Source organism: Chaetodon auriga, chromosome 20 (assembly GCF_051107435.1).
Source record: "Chaetodon auriga isolate fChaAug3 chromosome 20, fChaAug3.hap1, whole genome shotgun sequence".
In the NCBI taxonomy this organism is placed as follows: Eukaryota; Metazoa; Chordata; class Actinopteri; order Chaetodontiformes; family Chaetodontidae; genus Chaetodon; species Chaetodon auriga.
This window is the reverse complement of record NC_135093.1, coordinates 19,485,251-19,511,879: the sequence shown is the minus strand read 5'-3', so window position 1 is coordinate 19,511,879 and position 26,629 is coordinate 19,485,251.

Below are 26,629 nucleotides of genomic sequence, written 5' to 3'. Positions count from 1 at the left end.
TTTCAAACATTCAAACTAAGTTCTGGAATTCTGACGAACATTCCATTCTAGAACTGTCAAGCATTGCTATTAGGATGTTGACGAACATTCCATTCTAGAATTGCCAAACATGTGATTTAGAATGTTGACGAACATTCCATTCCAGAATGGTCAGACATTGCTTTTAGAATGTCGGTGAACATTCCATTCTAGAATTGTCAAACATGTGATTTAGAATGTCGGCGAACATTCCATTCCAGAATGGTCAGACATTGCTATTAGAATGTTGGCGAACATTCCATTCTAGAATTGTCAAACATGTGATTTAGAATATTGACGAGCATTCCATTCAAGAATTGTCAATAATGTGATTTAGAATGTTGACGAACATTACATTGTAGAACTGTCAAACGTGTTTTAGAAGGTTGACGAACATTCCTTTCTAGAATTGTCAGACAATGTGATTTAGAATGATCATGAACATTCCATTCTAGAATTGTCAAACATGTGATTTAGAATGTTGACGAGCATTCCATTCAAGAATTGTCAAACGTGATTTAGAATGTTGGCGAACATTACATTCTAGAATTATCAAACATTCAAACTAAGTTCTGGAATTCTGACGAACATTCCATTCTAGAACTGTCAAGCATTGCTATTAGGATGTTGACGAGCATTCCATTCTAGAATTGTCAAACATGTGATTTAGAATGTCGGCAAACATTCCATTCTAGAATTGTCAAACATGTGATTTAGAATGTTGACGAACATTCCATTCCAGAATGGTCAGACATTGCTATTAGAATGTTGGCGAACATTCCATTCTAGAATTGTCGAACATGTGATTTAGAATGTCGGCGAACATTCCATTCTAGAACTGTCAAACATGTGATTTAGAATGTTGACGAACATTCCATTCTACAATGGTCAGACATTGCTTTTAGAATGTCGGCGAACATTCCATTCTAGAATTGTCAAACATGTGATTTAGAATGTTGACGAACATTCCATTCCAGAATGGTCAGACATTGCTATTAGAATGTTGGCGAACATTCCATTCTAGATTAGTCAAAAATGTGATTTAGAATGTTGATGAACATTCCATTCTAGAATTGTCAAACATGTGAATTAGGATGTTGACGAGCATTCCATTCAAGAATTGTCAAACGTGATTTAGAATGTTGGCGAACATTACATTCTAGAATTTTCAAACATTCAAACTAAGTTCTGGAATTCTGACGAACATTCCATTCTAGAACTGTCAAGCATTGCTATTAGGATGTTGACGAACATTCCATTCTAGAATTGCCAAACATGTGATTTAGAATGTTGACGAACATTCCATTCCAGAATGGTCAGACATTGCTTTTAGAATGTCGGTGAACATTCCATTCTAGAATTGTCAAACATGTGATTTAGAATGTTGACGAACATTCCATTCTACAATGGTCAGACATTGCTTTTAGAATGTCGGCGAACATTCCATTCTAGAATTGTCAAACATGTGATTTAGAATGTTGACGAACATTCCATTCCAGAATGGTCAGACATTGCTATTAGAATGTTGGCGAACATTCCATTCTAGATTAGTCAAAAATGTGATTTAGAATGTTGATGAACATTCCATTCTAGAATTGTCAAACATGTGATTTAGGATGTTGACGAGCATTCCATTCAAGAATTGTCAAACGTGATTTAGAATGTTGGCGAACATTACATTCTAGAATTTTCAAACATTCAAACTAAGTTCTGGAATTCTGACGAACATTCCATTCTAGAACTGTCAAGCATTGCTATTAGGATGTTGACGAACATTCCATTCTAGAATTGCCAAACATGTGATTTAGAATGTTGACGAACATTCCATTCCAGAATGGTCAGACATTGCTTTTAGAATGTCGGTGAACATTCCATTCTAGAATTGTCAAACATGTGATTTAGAATGTTGACGAACATTCCATTCCAGAATGGTCAGACATTGCTATTAGAATGTTGGCGAACATTCCATTCTAGAATTGTCAAACATGTGATTTAGAATATTGACGAGCATTCCATTCAAGAATTGTCAAAAATGTGATTTAGAATGTTGACGAACATTACATTGTAGAACTGTCAAACGTGTTTTAGAAGGTTGACGAACATTCCTTTCTAGAATTGTCAGACAATGTGATTTAGAATGATCATGAACATTCCATTCTAGAATTGTCAAACATGTGATTTAGAATGTTGACGAGCATTCCATCCAAGAATTGTCAAACGTGATTTAGAATGTTGGCGAACATTACATTCTAGAATTTTCAAACATTCAAACTAAGTTCTGGAATTCTGACGAACATTCCATTCTAGAACTGTCAAGCATTGCTATTAGGATGTTGACGAACATTCCATTCTAGAATTGCCAAACATGTGATTTAGAATGTTGACGAACATTCCATTCCAGAATGGTCAGACATTGCTATTAGAATGTTGACGAGCATTCCATTCTAGAATTGTCAAACATGTGATTTAGAATGTCGGCAAACATTCCATTCTAGAATTGTCAAACATGTGATTTAGAATGTTGACGAACATTCCATTCCAGAATGGTCAGACATTGCTATTAGAATGTTGGCGAACATTCCATTCTAGAATTGTCGAACATGTGATTTAGAATGTCGGCGAACATTCCATTCTAGAACTGTCAAACATGTGATTTAGAATGTTGACGAACATTCCATTCTACAATGGTCAGACATTGCTTTTAGAATGTCGGCGAACATTCCATTCTAGAATTGTCAAACATGTGATTTAGAATGTTGACGAACATTCCATTCCAGAATGGTCAGACATTGCTATTAGAATGTTGGCGAACATTCCATTCTAGATTAGTCAAAAATGTGATTTAGAATGTTGATGAACATTACATTGTAGAACTGTCAAACGTGTTTTAAAAGGTTGACGAACATTCCATTCTAGAATTGTGAGACAATGTGATTTAGAATGATCATGAACATTCCATTCTAGAATTGTCAAACATGTGATTTAGAATGTCGGCGAACATTCCATTCTAGAACTGTCAAACATGTGATTTAGAATGTTGACGAACATTCCATTCCAGAATCGTCAGTCTTTGCTTTTAGAATGTTGACGAACATTCCATTCCAGAATCGTCAAATATTGCTTTTAGAATGTTGGCGAACATTCCATTCTAGAATTTTCAAACATTCAAACAACGTTATGGAATTCTGACTAACATTCCATACTAGAATTGTCAAACATTTGATTTAGAATGTTGACGAAAATTCCATTCCAGAATGGTCAGACATTGCTTTTAGGATGTCGGCGAACATTCCATTCTAGAATTGTTGGACAATGTGATTTAGAATGTTGACGAACATTACATTGTAGAACTGTCAAACGTGTTTTAGAAGGTTGACGAACATTCCTTTCTAGAATTGTCAGACAATGTGATTTAGAATGATCATGAACATTCCATTCTAGAATTGTCAAACATGTGATTTAGAATGTTGACGAGCATTCCATTCAAGAATTGTCAAACGTGATTTAGAATGTTGGCGAACATTACATTCTAGAATTTTCAAACATTCAAACTAAGTTCTGGAATTCTGACGAACATTCCATTCTAGAACTGTCAAGCATTGCTATTAGGATGTTGACGAACATTCCATTCTAGAATTGCCAAACATGTGATTTAGAATGTTGACGAACATTCCATTCCAGAATGGTCAGACATTGCTATTAGAATGTTGACAAGCATTCCATTCTAGAATTGTCAAACATGTGATTTAGAATGTCGGCAAACATTCCATTCTAGAATTGTCAAACATGTGATTTAGAATGTTGGCGAACATTCCATTCTAGATTAGTCAAAAATGTGATTTAGAATGTTGATGAACATTACATTCAAGAATTGTCAAACGTGATTTAGAACGTTGGCGAACATTACATTCTAGATTAGTCAAACATGTGATTTAGAATGTTGACGAGCATTCCATTCAAGAATTGTCAAACGTGATTTAGAACGTTGGCGAACATTACATTCTAGAATTTTCAAACATTCAAACTAAGTTCTGGAATTCTGACGAACATTTCATTCTAGAATTGCCAAACGTGATTTAGAATGTCGGCGAACATTCCATTCTAGAATTGTCAAACATGTGATTCAGAATGTTGACGAACATTCCATTCCAGAATGGTCAGACATTGCTATTAGAATGTTGGCGAACATTCCATTCTAGATTAGTCAAAAATGTGATTTAGAATGTTGATGAACATTACATTCAAGAATTGTCAAACGTGATTTAGAACGTTGGCGAACATTACATTCTAGATTAGTCAAACATGTGATTTAGAATGTTGACGAGCATTCCATTCAAGAATTGTCAAACGTGATTTAGAACGTTGGCGAACATTACATTCTAGAATTTTCAAACATTCAAACTAAGTTCTGGAATTCTGACGAACATTTCATTCTAGAATTGCCAAACGTGATTTAGAATGTCGGCGAACATTCCATTCTAGAACTGTCAAACATGTGATTTAGAATGTTGATGAACATTCCATTCTACAATGGTCAGACATTGCTTTTAGAATGTCGGTGAACATTCCATTCTAGAATTGTCAAACATGTGATTTAGAATGTTAGCGAACATTACATTCCAGAATGGTCAGACATTGCTATTAGAATGTTGGAGAACATTCCATCCTAGATTTGTCAAATATGTGATTTAGAATGTTGACGAACATTCCATTCTATAATGGTCAGGCATTGCTTTTAGAATGTCGGCCACCATTCCATTCTAGAATTGTGAGACAATGTGATTTAGAATGTTGACGAACATTCCATTCCAGAATGGTCAGACATTGCTATTAGAATGTTGGCGAACATTCCATTCTAGAATTGTCAAACATGTGATTTAGAATGTCGGCGAACATTCCATTCTAGAACTGTCAAACATGTGATTTAGAATGTTGACGAACATTCCATTCTACAATGGTCAGACATTGCTTTTAGAATGTCGGCGAACATTCCATTCTAGAATTGTCAAACATGTGATTTAGAATGTTGACGAACATTCCATTCCAGAATGGTCAGACATTGCTATTAGAATGTTGGCGAACATTCCATTCTAGAATTGTCAAACATGTGATTTAGAATATTGACGAGCATTCCATTCAAGAATTGTCAAAAATGTGATTTAGAATGTTGACGAACATTACATTGTAGAACTGTCAAACGTGTTTTAGAAGGTTGACGAACATTCCTTTCTAGAATTGTCAGACAATGTGATTTAGAATGATCATGAACATTCCATTCTAGAATTGTCAAACATGTGATTTAGAATGTTGACGAGCATTCCATTCAAGAATTGTCAAACGTGATTTAGAATGTTGGCGAACATTACATTCTAGAATTTTCAAACATTCAAACTAAGTTCTGGAATTCTGACGAACATTCCATTCTAGAACTGTCAAGCATTGCTATTAGGATGTTGACGAACATTCCATTCTAGAATTGCCAAACATGTGATTTAGAATGTTGACGAACATTCCATTCCAGAATGGTCAGACATTGCTATTAGAATGTTGACGAGCATTCCATTCTAGAATTGTCAAACATGTGATTTAGAATGTCGGCAAACATTCCATTCTAGAATTGTCAAACATGTGATTTAGAATGTTGACGAACATTCCATTCCAGAATGGTCAGACATTGCTATTAGAATGTTGGCGAACATTCCATTCTAGAATTGTCGAACATGTGATTTAGAATGTCGGCGAACATTCCATTCTAGAACTGTCAAACATGTGATTTAGAATGTTGACGAACATTCCATTCTACAATGGTCAGACATTGCTTTTAGAATGTCGGCGAACATTCCATTCTAGAATTGTCAAACATGTGATTTAGAATGTTGACGAACATTCCATTCCAGAATGGTCAGACATTGCTATTAGAATGTTGGCGAACATTCCATTCTAGATTAGTCAAAAATGTGATTTAGAATGTTGATGAACATTACATTGTAGAACTGTCAAACGTGTTTTAAAAGGTTGACGAACATTCCATTCTAGAATTGTGAGACAATGTGATTTAGAATGATCATGAACATTCCATTCTAGAATTGTCAAACGTGATTTAGAATGTCGGCGAACATTCCATTCTAGAACTGTCAAACATGTGATTTAGAATGTTGACGAACATTCCATTCCAGAATCGTCAGTCTTTGCTTTTAGAATGTTGACGAACATTCCATTCCAGAATCGTCAAATATTGCTTTTAGAATGTTGGCGAACATTCCATTCTAGAATTTTCAAACATTCAAACAACGTTATGGAATTCTGACTAACATTCCATACTAGAATTGTCAAACATTTGATTTAGAATGTTGACGAAAATTCCATTCCAGAATGGTCAGACATTGCTTTTAGGATGTCGGCGAACATTCCATTCTAGAATTGTTGGACAATGTGATTTAGAATGTTGACGAACATTACATTGTAGAACTGTCAAACGTGTTTTAGAAGGTTGACGAACATTCCTTTCTAGAATTGTCAGACAATGTGATTTAGAATGATCATGAACATTCCATTCTAGAATTGTCAAACATGTGATTTAGAATGTTGACGAGCATTCCATTCAAGAATTGTCAAACGTGATTTAGAATGTTGGCGAACATTACATTCTAGAATTTTCAAACATTCAAACTAAGTTCTGGAATTCTGACGAACATTCCATTCTAGAACTGTCAAGCATTGCTATTAGGATGTTGACGAACATTCCATTCTAGAATTGCCAAACATGTGATTTAGAATGTTGACGAACATTCCATTCCAGAATGGTCAGACATTGCTATTAGAATGTTGACAAGCATTCCATTCTAGAATTGTCAAACATGTGATTTAGAATGTCGGCAAACATTCCATTCTAGAATTGTCAAACATGTGATTTAGAATGTTGGCGAACATTCCATTGTAGATTAGTCAAAAATGTGATTTAGAATGTTGATGAACATTACATTCAAGAATTGTCAAACGTGATTTAGAACGTTGGCGAACATTACATTCTAGATTAGTCAAACATGTGATTTAGAATGTTGACGAGCATTCCATTCAAGAATTGTCAAACGTGATTTAGAACGTTGGCGAACATTACATTCTAGAATTTTCAAACATTCAAACTAAGTTCTGGAATTCTGACGAACATTTCATTCTAGAATTGCCAAACGTGATTTAGAATGTCGGCGAACATTCCATTCTAGAACTGTCAAACATGTGATTCAGAATGTTGACGAACATTCCATTCCAGAATGGTCAGACATTGCTATTAGAATGTTGGCGAACATTCCATTCTAGATTAGTCAAAAATGTGATTTAGAATGTTGATGAACATTACATTCAAGAATTGTCAAACGTGATTTAGAACGTTGGCGAACATTACATTCTAGATTAGTCAAACATGTGATTTAGAATGTTGACGAGCATTCCATTCAAGAATTGTCAAACGTGATTTAGAACGTTGGCGAACATTACATTCTAGAATTTTCAAACATTCAAACTAAGTTCTGGAATTCTGACGAACATTTCATTCTAGAATTGCCAAACGTGATTTAGAATGTCGGCGAACATTCCATTCTAGAACTGTCAAACATGTGATTTAGAATGTTGATGAACATTCCATTCTACAATGGTCAGACATTGCTTTTAGAATGTCGGTGAACATTCCATTCTAGAATTGTCAAACATGTGATTTAGAATGTTAGCGAACATTACATTCCAGAATGGTCAGACATTGCTATTAGAATGTTGGAGAACATTCCATCCTAGATTTGTCAAATATGTGATTTAGAATGTTGACGAACATTCCATTCTATAATGGTCAGGCATTGCTTTTAGAATGTCGGCCACCATTCCATTCTAGAATTGTGAGACAATGTGATTTAGAATGTTGACGAACATTCCATTCCAGAATGGTCAGACATTGCTATTAGAATGTTGGCGAACATTCCATTCTAGAATTGTCAAACATGTGATTTAGAATGTCGGCGAACATTCCATTCTAGAACTGTCAAACATGTGATTTAGAATGTTGACGAACATTCCATTCTACAATGGTCAGACATTGCTTTTAGAATGTCGGCGAACATTCCATTCTAGAATTGTCAAACATGTGATTTAGAATGTTGACGAACATTCCATTCCAGAATGGTCAGACATTGCTATTAGAATGTTGGCGAACATTCCATTCTAGAATTGTCAAACATGTGATTTAGAATATTGACGAGCATTCCATTCAAGAATTGTCAAAAATGTGATTTAGAATGTTGACGAACATTACATTGTAGAACTGTCAAACGTGTTTTAGAAGGTTGACGAACATTCCTTTCTAGAATTGTCAGACAATGTGATTTAGAATGATCATGAACATTCCATTCTAGAATTGTCAAACATGTGATTTAGAATGTTGACGAGCATTCCATTCAAGAATTGTCAAACGTGATTTAGAATGTTGGCGAACATTACATTCTAGAATTTTCAAACATTCAAACTAAGTTCTGGAATTCTGACGAACATTCCATTCTAGAACTGTCAAGCATTGCTATTAGGATGTTGACGAACATTCCATTCTAGAATTGCCAAACATGTGATTTAGAATGTTGACGAACATTCCATTCCAGAATGGTCAGACATTGCTATTAGAATGTTGACGAGCATTCCATTCTAGAATTGTCAAACATGTGATTTAGAATGTCGGCAAACATTCCATTCTAGAATTGTCAAACATGTGATTTAGAATGTTGACGAACATTCCATTCCAGAATGGTCAGACATTGCTATTAGAATGTTGGCGAACATTCCATTCTAGAATTGTCGAACATGTGATTTAGAATGTCGGCGAACATTCCATTCTAGAACTGTCAAACATGTGATTTAGAATGTTGACGAACATTCCATTCTACAATGGTCAGACATTGCTTTTAGAATGTCGGCGAACATTCCATTCTAGAATTGTCAAACATGTGATTTAGAATGTTGACGAACATTCCATTCCAGAATGGTCAGACATTGCTATTAGAATGTTGGCGAACATTCCATTCTAGATTAGTCAAAAATGTGATTTAGAATGTTGATGAACATTACATTGTAGAACTGTCAAACGTGTTTTAAAAGGTTGACGAACATTCCATTCTAGAATTGTGAGACAATGTGATTTAGAATGATCATGAACATTCCATTCTAGAATTGTCAAACATGTGATTTAGAATGTCGGCGAACATTCCATTCTAGAACTGTCAAACATGTGATTTAGAATGTTGACGAACATTCCATTCCAGAATGGTCAGACATTGCTATTAGAATGTTGGCGAACATTCCATTCTAGATTAGTCAAAAATGTGATTTAGAATGTTGATGAACATTACATTGTAGAACTGTCAAACGTGTTTTAAAAGGTTGACGAACATTCCATTCTAGAATTGTGAGACAATGTGATTTAGAATGATCATGAACATTCCATTCTAGAATTGTCAAACATGTGATTTAGAATGTCGGCGAACATTCCATTCTAGAACTGTCAAACATGTGATTTAGAATGTTGACGAACATTCCATTCCAGAATCGTCAGTCTTTGCTTTTAGAATGTTGACGAACATTCCATTCCAGAATCGTCAAATATTGCTTTTAGAATGTTGGCGAACATTCCATTCTAGAATTTTCAAACATTCAAACAACGTTATGGAATTCTGACTAACATTCCATACTAGAATTGTCAAACATTTGATTTAGAATGTTGACGAAAATTCCATTCCAGAATGGTCAGACATTGCTTTTAGGATGTCGGCGAACATTCCATTCTAGAATTGTTGGACAATGTGATTTAGAATGTTGACGAACATTACATTGTAGAACTGTCAAACGTGTTTTAGAAGGTTGACGAACATTCCTTTCTAGAATTGTCAGACAATGTGATTTAGAATGATCATGAACATTCCATTCTAGAATTGTCAAACATGTGATTTAGAATGTTGACGAGCATTCCATTCAAGAATTGTCAAACGTGATTTAGAATGTTGGCGAACATTACATTCTAGAATTTTCAAACATTCAAACTAAGTTCTGGAATTCTGACGAACATTCCATTCTAGAACTGTCAAGCATTGCTATTAGGATGTTGACGAACATTCCATTCTAGAATTGCCAAACATGTGATTTAGAATGTTGACGAACATTCCATTCCAGAATGGTCAGACATTGCTATTAGAATGTTGACAAGCATTCCATTCTAGAATTGTCAAACATGTGATTTAGAATGTCGGCAAACATTCCATTCTAGAATTGTCAAACATGTGATTTAGAATGTTGACCAACATTCCATTCCAGAATGGTCAGACATTGCTATTAGAATGTTGGCGAACATTCCATTCTAGATTAGTCAAAAATGTGATTTAGAATGTTGATGAACATTACATTCAAGAATTGTCAAACGTGATTTAGAACGTTGGCGAACATTACATTCTAGATTAGTCAAACATGTGATTTAGAATGTTGACGAGCATTCCATTCAAGAATTGTCAAACGTGATTTAGAACGTTGGCGAACATTACATTCTAGAATTTTCAAACATTCAAACTAAGTTCTGGAATTCTGACGAACATTTCATTCTAGAATTGCCAAACGTGATTTAGAATGTCGGCGAACATTCCATTCTAGAACTGTCAAACATGTGATTCAGAATGTTGACGAACATTCCATTCCAGAATGGTCAGACATTGCTATTAGAATGTTGGCGAACATTCCATTCTAGATTAGTCAAAAATGTGATTTAGAATGTTGATGAACATTACATTCAAGAATTGTCAAACGTGATTTAGAACGTTGGCGAACATTACATTCTAGATTAGTCAAACATGTGATTTACAATGTTGACGAGCATTCCATTCAAGAATTGTCAAACGTGATTTAGAACGTTGGCGAACATTACATTCTAGAATTTTCAAACATTCAAACTAAGTTCTGGAATTCTGACGAACATTTCATTCTAGAATTGCCAAACGTGATTTAGAATGTCGGCGAACATTCCATTCTAGAACTGTCAAACATGTGATTTAGAATGTTGATGAACATTCCATTCTACAATGGTCAGACATTGCTTTTAGAATGTCGGTGAACATTCCATTCTAGAATTGTCAAACATGTGATTTAGAATGTTAGCGAACATTACATTCCAGAATGGTCAGACATTGCTATTAGAATGTTGGAGAACATTCCATCCTAGATTTGTCAAATATGTGATTTAGAATGTTGACGAACATTCCATTCTATAATGGTCAGGCATTGCTTTTAGAATGTCGGCCACCATTCCATTCTAGAATTGTGAGACAATGTGATTTAGAATGTTGACGAACATTCCATTCCAGAATGGTCAGACATTGCTATTAGAATGTTGGCGAACATTCCATTCTAGAATTGTCAAACATGTGATTTAGAATGTCGGCGAACATTCCATTCTAGAACTGTCAAACATGTGATTTAGAATGTTGACGAACATTCCATTCTACAATGGTCAGACATTGCTTTTAGAATGTCGGCGAACATTCCATTCTAGAATTGTCAAACATGTGATTTAGAATGTTGACGAACATTCCATTCCAGAATGGTCAGACATTGCTATTAGAATGTTGGCGAACATTCCATTCTAGAATTGTCAAACATGTGATTTAGAATATTGACGAGCATTCCATTCAAGAATTGTCAAAAATGTGATTTAGAATGTTGACGAACATTACATTGTAGAACTGTCAAACGTGTTTTAGAAGGTTGACGAACATTCCTTTCTAGAATTGTCAGACAATGTGATTTAGAATGATCATGAACATTCCATTCTAGAATTGTCAAACATGTGATTTAGAATGTTGACGAGCATTCCATTCAAGAATTGTCAAACGTGATTTAGAATGTTGGCGAACATTACATTCTAGAATTTTCAAACATTCAAACTAAGTTCTGGAATTCTGACGAACATTCCATTCTAGAACTGTCAAGCATTGCTATTAGGATGTTGACGAACATTCCATTCTAGAATTGCCAAACATGTGATTTAGAATGTTGACGAACATTCCATTCCAGAATGGTCAGACATTGCTATTAGAATGTTGACGAGCATTCCATTCTAGAATTGTCAAACATGTGATTTAGAATGTCGGCAAACATTCCATTCTAGAACTGTCAAACATGTGATTTAGAATGTTGACGAACATTCCATTCCAGAATGGTCAGACATTGCTATTAGAATGTTGGCGAACATTCCATTCTAGAATTGTCGAACATGTGATTTAGAATGTCGGCGAACATTCCATTCTAGAACTGTCAAACATGTGATTTAGAATGTTGACGAACATTCCATTCTACAATGGTCAGACATTGCTTTTAGAATGTCGGCGAACATTCCATTCTAGAATTGTCAAACATGTGATTTAGAATGTTGACGAACATTCCATTCCAGAATGGTCAGACATTGCTATTAGAATGTTGGCGAACATTCCATTCTAGATTAGTCAAAAATGTGATTTAGAATGTTGATGAACATTACATTGTAGAACTGTCAAACGTGTTTTAAAAGGTTGACGAACATTCCATTCTAGAATTGTGAGACAATGTGATTTAGAATGATCATGAACATTCCATTCTAGAATTGTCAAACATGTGATTTAGAATGTCGGCGAACATTCCATTCTAGAACTGTCAAACATGTGATTTAGAATGTTGACGAACATTCCATTCCAGAATGGTCAGACATTGCTTTTAGGATGTCGGCGAACATTCCATTCTAGAATTGTTGGACAATGTGATTTAGAATGTTGACGAACATTACATTGTAGAACTGTCAAACGTGTTTTAGAAGGTTGACGAACATTCCTTTCTAGAATTGTCAGACAATGTGATTTAGAATGATCATGAACATTCCATTCTAGAATTGTCAAACATGTGATTTAGAATGTTGACGAGCATTCCATTCAAGAATTGTCAAACGTGATTTAGAATGTTGGCGAACATTACATTCTAGAATTTTCAAACATTCAAACTAAGTTCTGGAATTCTGACGAACATTCCATTCTAGAACTGTCAAGCATTGCTATTAGGATGTTGACGAACATTCCATTCTAGAATTGCCAAACATGTGATTTAGAATGTTGACGAACATTCCATTCCAGAATGGTCAGACATTGCTATTAGAATGTTGACAAGCATTCCATTCTAGAATTGTCAAACATGTGATTTAGAATGTCGGCAAACATTCCATTCTAGAATTGTCAAACATGTGATTTAGAATGTTGACGAACATTCCATTCCAGAATGGTCAGACATTGCTATTAGAATGTTGGCGAACATTCCATTCTAGATTAGTCAAAAATGTGATTTAGAATGTTGATGAACATTACATTCAAGAATTGTCAAACGTGATTTAGAACGTTGGCGAACATTACATTCTAGATTAGTCAAACATGTGATTTAGAATGTTGACGAGCATTCCATTCAAGAATTGTCAAACGTGATTTAGAACGTTGGCGAACATTACATTCTAGAATTTTCAAACATTCAAACTAAGTTCTGGAATTCTGACGAACATTTCATTCTAGAATTGCCAAACGTGATTTAGAATGTCGGCGAACATTCCATTCTAGAACTGTCAAACATGTGATTCAGAATGTTGACGAACATTCCATTCCAGAATGGTCAGACATTGCTATTAGAATGTTGGCGAACATTCCATTCTAGATTAGTCAAAAATGTGATTTAGAATGTTGATGAACATTACATTCAAGAATTGTCAAACGTGATTTAGAACGTTGGCGAACATTACATTCTAGATTAGTCAAACATGTGATTTAGAATGTTGACGAGCATTCCATTCAAGAATTGTCAAACGTGATTTAGAACGTTGGCGAACATTACATTCTAGAATTTTCAAACATTCAAACTAAGTTCTGGAATTCTGACGAACATTTCATTCTAGAATTGCCAAACGTGATTTAGAATGTCGGCGAACATTCCATTCTAGAACTGTCAAACATGTGATTTAGAATGTTGATGAACATTCCATTCTACAATGGTCAGACATTGCTTTTAGAATGTCGGTGAACATTCCATTCTAGAATTGTCAAACATGTGATTTAGAATGTTAGCGAACATTACATTCCAGAATGGTCAGACATTGCTATTAGAATGTTGGAGAACATTCCATCCTAGATTTGTCAAATATGTGATTTAGAATGTTGACGAACATTCCATTCTATAATGGTCAGGCATTGCTTTTAGAATGTCGGCCACCATTCCATTCTAGAATTGTGAGACAATGTGATTTAGAATGTTGACGAAAATTCCATTCCAGAATGGTCAGACATTGCTATTAGAATGTTGGCGAACATTCCATTCTAGAATTGTCAAACATGTGATTTAGAATGTCGGCGAACATTCCATTCTAGAACTGTCAAACATGTGATTTAGAATGTTGACGAACATTCCATTCTAGAATTGTCAAACATGTGATTTAGGATGTTGATGAACATTCCATTCTAGAATTGTCAAACATGTGATTTAGGATGTTGACGAGCATTCCATTCAAGAATTGTCAAACGTGATTTAGAATGTTGGCGAACATTACATTCTAGAATTTTCAAACATTCAAACTAAGTTCTGGAATTCTGACGAACATTCCATTCTAGAACTGTCAAGCATTGCTATTAGGATGTTGACGAACATTCCATTCTAGAATTGCCAAACATGTGATTTAGAATGTTGACGAACATTCCATTCCAGAATGGTCAGACATTGCTATTAGAATGTTGACAAGCATTCCATTCTAGAATTGTCAAACATGTGATTTAGAATGTCGGCAAACATTCCATTCTAGAATTGTCAAACATGTGATTTAGAATGTTGACGAACATTCCATTCCAGAATGGTCAGACATTGCTATTAGAATGTTGGCGAACATTCCATTCTAGATTAGTCAAAAATGTGATTTAGAATGTTGATGAACATTACATTCAAGAATTGTCAAACGTGATTTAGAACGTTGGCGAACATTACATTCTAGATTAGTCAAACATGTGATTTAGAATGTTGACGAGCATTCCATTCAAGAATTGTCAAACGTGATTTAGAACGTTGGCGAACATTACATTCTAGAATTTTCAAACATTCAAACTAAGTTCTGGAATTCTGACGAACATTTCATTCTAGAATTGCCAAACGTGATTTAGAATGTCGGCGAACATTCCATTCTAGAACTGTCAAACATGTGATTCAGAATGTTGACGAACATTCCATTCCAGAATGGTCAGACATTGCTATTAGAATGTTGGCGAACATTCCATTCTAGATTAGTCAAAAATGTGATTTAGAATGTTGATGAACATTACATTCAAGAATTGTCAAACGTGATTTAGAACGTTGGCGAACATTACATTCTAGATTAGTCAAACATGTGATTTAGAATGTTGACGAGCATTCCATTCAAGAATTGTCAAACGTGATTTAGAACGTTGGCGAACATTACATTCTAGAATTTTCAAACATTCAAACTAAGTTCTGGAATTCTGACGAACATTTCATTCTAGAATTGCCAAACGTGATTTAGAATGTCGGCGAACATTCCATTCTAGAACTGTCAAACATGTGATTTAGAATGTTGATGAACATTCCATTCTACAATGGTCAGACATTGCTTTTAGAATGTCGGTGAACATTCCATTCTAGAATTGTCAAACATGTGATTTAGAATGTTAGCGAACATTACATTCCAGAATGGTCAGACATTGCTATTAGAATGTTGGAGAACATTCCATCCTAGATTTGTCAAATATGTGATTTAGAATGTTGACGAACATTCCATTCTATAATGGTCAGGCATTGCTTTTAGAATGTCGGCCACCATTCCATTCTAGAATTGTGAGACAATGTGATTTAGAATGTTGACGAAAATTCCATTCCAGAATGGTCAGACATTGCTATTAGAATGTTGGCGAACATTCCATTCTAGAATTGTCAAACATGTGATTTAGAATGTCGGCGAACATTCCATTCTAGAACTGTCAAACATGTGATTTAGAATGTTGACGAACATTCCATTCTAGAATTGTCAAACATGTGATTTAGGATGTTGATGAACATTCCATTCTAGAATTGTCAAACATGTGATTTAGGATGTTGACGAGCATTCCATTCAAGAATTGTCAAACGTGATTTAGAATGTTGGCGAACATTACATTCTAGAATTTTCAAACATTCAAACTAAGTTCTGGAATTCTGACGAACATTCCATTCTAGAACTGTCAAGCATTGCTATTAGGATGTTGACGAACATTCCATTCTAGAATTGCCAAACATGTGATTTAGAATGTTGACGAACATTCCATTCCAGAATGGTCAGACATTGCTTTTAGAATGTCGGTGAACATTCCATTCTAGAATTGTCAACCATGTGATTTAGAATGTCGGCGAACATTCCATTCCAGAATGGTCAGACATTGCTTTTAGAATGTCGGTGAACATTCCATTCTAGAATTGTCAACCATGTGATTTAGAATGTCGGCGAACATTCCATTCCAGAATGGTCAGACATTGCTATTAGAATGTTGGCGAACATTCCATTCTAGAATTGTCAAACATGTGATTTAGAATATTGACGAGCATTCCATTCAAGAATTGTCAAAAATGTGATTTAGAATGTTGACGAACATTACATTGTAGAACTGTCAAACGTGTTTTAGAAGGTTGACGAACATTCCTTTCTAGAATTGTCAGACAATGTGATTTAGAATGATCATGAACATTCCATTCTAGAATTGTCAAACATGTGATTTAGAATGTTGACGAGCATTCCATTCAAGAATTGTCAAACGTGATTTAGAATGTTGGCGAACATTACATTCTAGAATTATCAAACATTCAAACTAAGTTCTGGAATTCTGACGAACATTCCATTCTAGAACTGTCAAGCATTGCTATTAGGATGTTGACGAGCATTCCATTCTAGAATTGTCAAACATGTGATTTAGAATGTCGGCAAACATTCCATTCTAGAATTGTCAAACATGTGATTTAGAATGTTGACGAACATTCCATTCCAGAATGGTCAGACATTGCTATTAGAATGTTGGCGAACATTCCATTCTAGAATTGTCGAACATGTGATTTAGAATGTCGGCGAACATTCCATTCTAGAACTGTCAAACATGTGATTTAGAATGTTGACGAACATTCCATTCTACAATGGTCAGACATTGCTTTTAGAATGTCGGCGAACATTCCATTCTAGAATTGTCAAACATGTGATTTAGAATGTTGACGAACATTCCATTCCAGAATGGTCAGACATTGCTATTAGAATGTTGGCGAACATTCCATTCTAGATTAGTCAAAAATGTGATTTAGAATGTTGATGAACATTCCATTCTAGAATTGTCAAACATGTGATTTAGGATGTTGACGAGCATTCCATTCAAGAATTGTCAAACGTGATTTAGAATGTTGGCGAACATTACATTCTAGAATTTTCAAACATTCAAACTAAGTTCTGGAATTCTGACGAACATTCCATTCTAGAACTGTCAAGCATTGCTATTAGGATGTTGACGAACATTCCATTCTAGAATTGCCAAACATGTGATTTAGAATGTTGACGAACATTCCATTCCAGAATGGTCAGACATTGCTTTTAGAATGTCGGTGAACATTCCATTCTAGAATTGTCAAACATGTGATTTAGAATGTTGACGAACATTCCATTCTACAATGGTCAGACATTGCTTTTAGAATGTCGGCGAACATTCCATTCTAGAATTGTCAAACATGTGATTTAGAATGTTGACGAACATTCCATTCCAGAATGGTCAGACATTGCTATTAGAATGTTGGCGAACATTCCATTCTAGATTAGTCAAAAATGTGATTTAGAATGTTGATGAACATTCCATTCTAGAATTGTCAAACATGTGATTTAGGATGTTGACGAGCATTCCATTCAAGAATTGTCAAACGTGATTTAGAATGTTGGCGAACATTACATTCTAGAATTTTCAAACATTCAAACTAAGTTCTGGAATTCTGACGAACATTCCATTCTAGAACTGTCAAGCATTGCTATTAGGATGTTGACGAACATTCCATTCTAGAATTGCCAAACATGTGATTTAGAATGTTGACGAACATTCCATTCCAGAATGGTCAGACATTGCTTTTAGAATGTCGGTGAACATTCCATTCTAGAATTGTCAAACATGTGATTTAGAATGTTGACGAACATTCCATTCCAGAATGGTCAGACATTGCTATTAGAATGTTGGCGAACATTCCATTCTAGAATTGTCAAACATGTGATTTAGAATATTGACGAGCATTCCATTCAAGAATTGTCAAAAATGTGATTTAGAATGTTGACGAACATTACATTGTAGAACTGTCAAACGTGTTTTAGAAGGTTGACGAACATTCCTTTCTAGAATTGTCAGACAATGTGATTTAGAATGATCATGAACATTCCATTCTAGAATTGTCAAACATGTGATTTAGAATGTTGACGAGCATTCCATTCAAGAATTGTCAAACGTGATTTAGAATGTTGGCGAACATTACATTCTTGAATTTTCAAACATTCAAACTAAGTTCTGGAATTCTGACGAACATTCCATTCTAGAACTGTCAAGCATTGCTATTAGGATGTTGACGAACATTCCATTCTAGAATTGCCAAACATGTGATTTAGAATGTTGACGAACATTCCATTCCAGAATGGTCAGACATTGCTATTAGAATGTTGACGAGCATTCCATTCTAGAATTGTCAAACATGTGATTTAGAATGTCGGCAAACATTCCATTCTAGAATTGTCAAACATGTGATTTAGAATGTTGACGAACATTCCATTCCAGAATGGTCAGACATTGCTATTAGAATGTTGGCGAACATTCCATTCTAGAATTGTCGAACATGTGATTTAGAATGTCGGCGAACATTCCATTCTAGAACTGTCAAACATGTGATTTAGAATGTTGACGAACATTCCATTCTACAATGGTCAGACATTGCTTTTAGAATGTCGGCGAACATTCCATTCTAGAATTGTCAAACATGTGATTTAGAATGTTGACGAACATTCCATTCCAGAATGGTCAGACATTGCTATTAGAATGTTGGCGAACATTCCATTCTAGATTAGTCAAAAATGTGATTTAGAATGTTGATGAACATTACATTGTAGAACTGTCAAACGTGTTTTAAAAGGTTGACGAACATTCCATTCTAGAATTGTGAGACAATGTGATTTAGAATGATCATGAACATTCCATTCTAGAATTGTCAAACATGTGATTTAGAATGTCGGCGAACATTCCATTCTAGAACTGTCAAACATGTGATTTAGAATGTTGACGAACATTCCATTCCAGAATCGTCAGTCTTTGCTTTTAGAATGTTGACGAACATTCCATTCCAGAATCGTCAAATATTGCTTTTAGAATGTTGGCGAACATTCCATTCTAGAATTTTCAAACATTCAAACAACGTTATGGAATTCTGACTAACATTCCATACTAGAATTGTCAAACATTTGATTTAGAATGTTGACGAAAATTCCATTCCAGAATGGTCAGACATTGCTTTTAGGATGTCGGCGAACATTCCATTCTAGAATTGTTGGACAATGTGATTTAGAATGTTGACGAACATTACATTGTAGAACTGTCAAACGTGTTTTAGAAGGTTGACGAACATTCCTTTCTAGAATTGTCAGACAATGTGATTTAGAATGATCATGAACATTCCATTCTAGAATTGTCAAACATGTGATTTAGAATGTTGACGAGCATTCCATTCAAGAATTGTCAAACGTGATTTAGAATGTTGGCGAACATTACATTCTAGAATTTTCAAACATTCAAACTAAGTTCTGGAATTCTGACGAACATTCCATTCTAGAACTGTCAAGCATTGCTATTAGGATGTTGACGAACATTCCATTCTAGAATTGCCAAACATGTGATTTAGAATGTTGACGAACATTCCATTCCAGAATGGTCAGACATTGCTATTAGAATGTTGACAAGCATTCCATTCTAGAATTGTCAAACATGTGATTTAGAATGTCGGCAAACATTCCATTCTAGAATTGTCAAACATGTGATTTAGAATGTTGGCGAACATTCCATTCTAGATTAGTCAAAAATGTGATTTAGAATGTTGATGAACATTACATTCAAGAATTGTCAAACGTGATTTAGAACGTTGGCGAACATTACATTCTAGATTAGTCAAACATGTGATTTAGAATGTTGACGAGCATTCCATTCAAGAATTGTCAAACGTGATTTAGAACGTTGGCGAACATTACATTCTAGAATTTTCAAACATTCAAACTAAGTTCTGGAATTCTGACGAACATTTCATTCTAGAATTGCCAAACGTGATTTAGAATGTCGGCGAACATTCCATTCTAGAACTGTCAAACATGTGATTCAGAATGTTGACGAACATTCCATTCCAGAATGGTCAGACATTGCTATTAGAATGTTGGCGAACATTCCATTCTAGATTAGTCAAAAATGTGATTTAGAATGTTGATGAACATTACATTCAAGAATTGTCAAACGTGATTTAGAACGTTGGCGAACATTACATTCTAGATTAGTCAAACATGTGATTTACAATGTTGACGAGCATTCCATTCAAGAATTGTCAAACGTGATTTAGAACGTTGGCGAACATTACATTCTAGAATTTTCAAACATTCAAACTAAGTTCTGGAATTCTGACGAACATTTCATTCTAGAATTGCCAAACGTGATTTAGAATGTCGGCGAACATTCCATTCTAGAACTGTCAAACATGTGATTTAGAATGTTGATGAACATTCCATTCTACAATGGTCAGACATTGCTTTTAGAATGTCGGTGAACATTCCATTCTAGAATTGTCAAACATGTGATTTAGAATGTTAGCGAACATTACATTCCAGAATGGTCAGACATTGCTATTAGAATGTTGGAGAACATTCCATCCTAGATTTGTCAAATATGTGATTTAGAATGTTGACGAACATTCCATTCTATAATGGTCAGGCATTGCTTTTAGAATGTCGGCCACCATTCCATTCTAGAATTGTGAGACAATGTGATTTAGAATGTTGACGAACATTCCATTCCAGAATGGTCAGACATTGCTATTAGAATGTTGGCGAACATTCCATTCTAGAATTGTCAAACATGTGATTTAGAATGTCGGCGAACATTCCATTCTAGAACTGTCAAACATGTGATTTAGAATGTTGACGAACATTCCATTCTACAATGGTCAGACATTGCTTTTAGAATGTCGGCGAACATTCCATTCTAGAATTGTCAAACATGTGATTTAGAATGTTGACGAACATTCCATTCCAGAATGGTCAGACATTGCTATTAGAATGTTGGCGAACATTCCATTCTAGAATTGTCAAACGTGATTTAGAATGTTGGCGAACATTACATTCTAGAATTTTCAAACATTCAAACTAAGTTCTGGAATTCTGACGAACATTCCATTCTAGAACTGTCAAGCATTGCTATTAGGATGTTGACGAACATTCCATTCTAGAATTGCCAAACATGTGATTTAGAATGTTGACGAACATTCCATTCCAGAATGGTCAGACATTGCTATTAGAATGTTGACGAGCATTCCATTCTAGAATTGTCAAACATGTGATTTAGAATGTCGGCAAACATTCCATTCTAGAACTGTCAAACATGTGATTTAGAATGTTGACGAACATTCCATTCCAGAATGGTCAGACATTGCTATTAGAATGTTGGCGAACATTCCATTCTAGAATTGTCGAACATGTGATTTAGAATGTCGGCGAACATTCCATTCTAGAACTGTCAAACATGTGATTTAGAATGTTGACGAACATTCCATTCTACAATGGTCAGACATTGCTTTTAGAATGTCGGCGAACATTCCATTCTAGAATTGTCAAACATGTGATTTAGAATGTTGACGAACATTCCATTCCAGAATGGTCAGACATTGCTATTAGAATGTTGGCGAACATTCCATTCTAGATTAGTCAAAAATGTGATTTAGAATGTTGATGAACATTACATTGTAGAACTGTCAAACGTGTTTTAAAAGGTTGACGAACATTCCATTCTAGAATTGTGAGACAATGTGATTTAGAATGATCATGAACATTCCATTCTAGAATTGTCAAACATGTGATTTAGAATGTCGGCGAACATTCCATTCTAGAACTGTCAAACATGTGATTTAGAATGTTGACGAACATTCCATTCCAGAATGGTCAGACATTGCTTTTAGGATGTCGGCGAACATTCCATTCTAGAATTGTTGGACAATGTGATTTAGAATGTTGACGAACATTACATTGTAGAACTGTCAAACGTGTTTTAGAAGGTTGACGAACATTCCTTTCTAGAATTGTCAGACAATGTGATTTAGAATGATCATGAACATTCCATTCTAGAATTGTCAAACATGTGATTTAGAATGTTGACGAGCATTCCATTCAAGAATTGTCAAACGTGATTTAGAATGTTGGCGAACATTACATTCTAGAATTTTCAAACATTCAAACTAAGTTCTGGAATTCTGACGAACATTCCATTCTAGAACTGTCAAGCATTGCTATTAGGATGTTGACGAACATTCCATTCTAGAATTGCCAAACATGTGATTTAGAATGTTGACGAACATTCCATTCCAGAATGGTCAGACATTGCTATTAGAATGTTGACAAGCATTCCATTCTAGAATTGTCAAACATGTGATTTAGAATGTCGGCAAACATTCCATTCTAGAATTGTCAAACATGTGATTTAGAATGTTGACGAACATTCCATTCCAGAATGGTCAGACATTGCTATTAGAATGTTGGCGAACATTCCATTCTAGATTAGTCAAAAATGTGATTTAGAATGTTGATGAACATTACATTCAAGAATTGTCAAACGTGATTTAGAACGTTGGCGAACATTACATTCTAGATTAGTCAAACATGTGATTTAGAATGTTGACGAGCATTCCATTCAAGAATTGTCAAACGTGATTTAGAACGTTGGCGAACATTACATTCTAGAATTTTCAAACATTCAAACTAAGTTCTGGAATTCTGACGAACATTTCATTCTAGAATTGCCAAACGTGATTTAGAATGTCGGCGAACATTCCATTCTAGAACTGTCAAACATGTGATTCAGAATGTTGACGAACATTCCATTCCAGAATGGTCAGACATTGCTATTAGAATGTTGGCGAACATTCCATTCTAGATTAGTCAAAAATGTGATTTAGAATGTTGATGAACATTACATTCAAGAATTGTCAAACGTGATTTAGAACGTTGGCGAACATTACATTCTAGATTAGTCAAACATGTGATTTAGAATGTTGACGAGCATTCCATTCAAGAATTGTCAAACGTGATTTAGAACGTTGGCGAACATTACATTCTAGAATTTTCAAACATTCAAACTAAGTTCTGGAATTCTGACGAACATTTCATTCTAGAATTGCCAAACGTGATTTAGAATGTCGGCGAACATTCCATTCTAGAACTGTCAAACATGTGATTTAGAATGTTGATGAACATTCCATTCTACAATGGTCAGACATTGCTTTTAGAATGTCGGTGAACATTCCATTCTAGAATTGTCAAACATGTGATTTAGAATGTTAGCGAACATTACATTCCAGAATGGTCAGACATTGCTATTAGAATGTTGGAGAACATTCCATCCTAGATTTGTCAAATATGTGATTTAGAATGTTGACGAACATTCCATTCTATAATGGTCAGGCATTGCTTTTAGAATGTCGGCCACCATTCCATTCTAGAATTGTGAGACAATGTGATTTAGAATGTTGACGAACATTCCATTCCAGAATGGTCAGACATTGCTATTAGAATGTTGGCGAACATTCCATTCTAGAATTGTCAAACATGTGATTTAGAATGTCGGCGAACATTCCATTCTAGAACTGTCAAACATGTGATTTAGAATGTTGACGAACATTCCATTCTAGAATTGTCAAACATGTGATTTAGGATGTTGATGAACATTCCATTCTAGAATTGTCAAACATGTGATTTAGGATGTTGACGAGCATTCCATTCAAGAATTGTCAAACGTGATTTAGAATGTTGGCGAACATTACATTCTAGAATTTTCAAACATTCAAACTAAGTTCTGGAATTCTGACGAACATTCCATTCTAGAACTGTCAAGCATTGCTATTAGGATGTTGACGAACATTCCATTCTAGAATTGCCAAACATGTGATTTAGAATGTTGACGAACATTCCATTCCAGAATGGTCAGACATTGCTTTTAGAATGTCGGTGAACATTCCATTCTAGAATTGTCAACCATGTGATTTAGAATGTCGGCGAACATTCCATTCCAGAATGGTCAGACATTGCTATTAGAATGTTGGCGAACATTCCATTCTAGAATTGTCAAACATGTGATTTAGAATATTGACGAGCATTCCATTCAAGAATTGTCAAAAATGTGATTTAGAATGTTGACGAACATTACATTGTAGAACTGTCAAACGTGTTTTAGAAGGTTGACGAACATTCCTTTCTAGAATTGTCAGACAATGTGATTTAGAATGATCATGAACATTCCATTCTAGAATTGTCAAACATGTGATTTAGAATGTTGACGAGCATTCCATTCAAGAATTGTCAAACGTGATTTAGAATGTTGGCGAACATTACATTCTAGAATTATCAAACATTCAAACTAAGTTCTGGAATTCTGACGAACATTCCATTCTAGAACTGTCAAGCATTGCTATTAGGATGTTGACGAGCATTCCATTCTAGAATTGTCAAACATGTGATTTAGAATGTCGGCAAACATTCCATTCTAGAATTGTCAAACATGTGATTTAGAATGTTGACGAACATTCCATTCCAGAATGGTCAGACATTGCTATTAGAATGTTGGCGAACATTCCATTCTAGAATTGTCGAACATGTGATTTAGAATGTCGGCGAACATTCCATTCTAGAACTGTCAAACATGTGATTTAGAATGTTGACGAACATTCCATTCTACAATGGTCAGACATTGCTTTTAGAATGTCGGCGAACATTCCATTCTAGAATTGTCAAACATGTGATTTAGAATGTTGACGAACATTCCATTCCAGAATGGTCAGACATTGCTATTAGAATGTTGGCGAACATTCCATTCTAGATTAGTCAAAAATGTGATTTAGAATGTTGATGAACATTCCATTCTAGAATTGTCAAACATGTGATTTAGGATGTTGACGAGCATTCCATTCAAGAATTGTCAAACGTGATTTAGAATGTTGGCGAACATTACATTCTAGAATTTTCAAACATTCAAACTAAGTTCTGGAATTCTGACGAACATTCCATTCTAGAACTGTCAAGCATTGCTATTAGGATGTTGACGAACATTCCATTCTAGAATTGCCAAACATGTGATTTAGAATGTTGACGAACATTCCATTCCAGAATGGTCAGACATTGCTTTTAGAATGTCGGTGAACATTCCATTCTAGAATTGTCAAACATGTGATTTAGAATGTTGACGAACATTCCATTCTACAATGGTCAGACATTGCTTTTAGAATGTCGGCGAACATTCCATTCTAGAATTGTCAAACATGTGATTTAGAATGTTGACGAACATTCCATTCCAGAATGGTCAGACATTGCTATTAGAATGTTGGCGAACATTCCATTCTAGATTAGTCAAAAATGTGATTTAGAATGTTGATGAACATTCCATTCTAGAATTGTCAAACATGTGATTTAGGATGTTGACGAGCATTCCATTCAAGAATTGTCAAACGTGATTTAGAATGTTGGCGAACATTACATTCTAGAATTTTCAAACATTCAAACTAAGTTCTGGAATTCTGACGAACATTCCATTCTAGAACTGTCAAGCATTGCTATTAGGATGTTGACGAACATTCCATTCTAGAATTGCCAAACATGTGATTTAGAATGTTGACGAACATTCCATTCCAGAATGGTCAGACATTGCTTTTAGAATGTCGGTGAACATTCCATTCTAGAATTGTCAAACATGTGATTTAGAATGTTGACGAACATTCCATTCCAGAATGGTCAGACATTGCTATTAGAATGTTGGCGAACATTCCATTCTAGAATTGTCAAACATGTGATTTAGAATATTGACGAGCATTCCATTCAAGAATTGTCAAAAATGTGATTTAGAATGTTGACGAACATTACATTGTAGAACTGTCAAACGTGTTTTAGAAGGTTGACGAACATTCCTTTCTAGAATTGTCAGACAATGTGATTTAGAATGATCATGAACATTCCATTCTAGAATTGTCAAACATGTGATTTAGAATGTTGACGAGCATTCCATTCAAGAATTGTCAAACGTGATTTAGAATGTTGGCGAACATTACATTCTTGAATTTTCAAACATTCAAACTAAGTTCTGGAATTCTGACGAACATTCCATTCTAGAACTGTCAAGCATTGCTATTAGGATGTTGACGAACATTCCATTCTAGAATTGCCAAACATGTGATTTAGAATGTTGACGAACATTCCATTCCAGAATGGTCA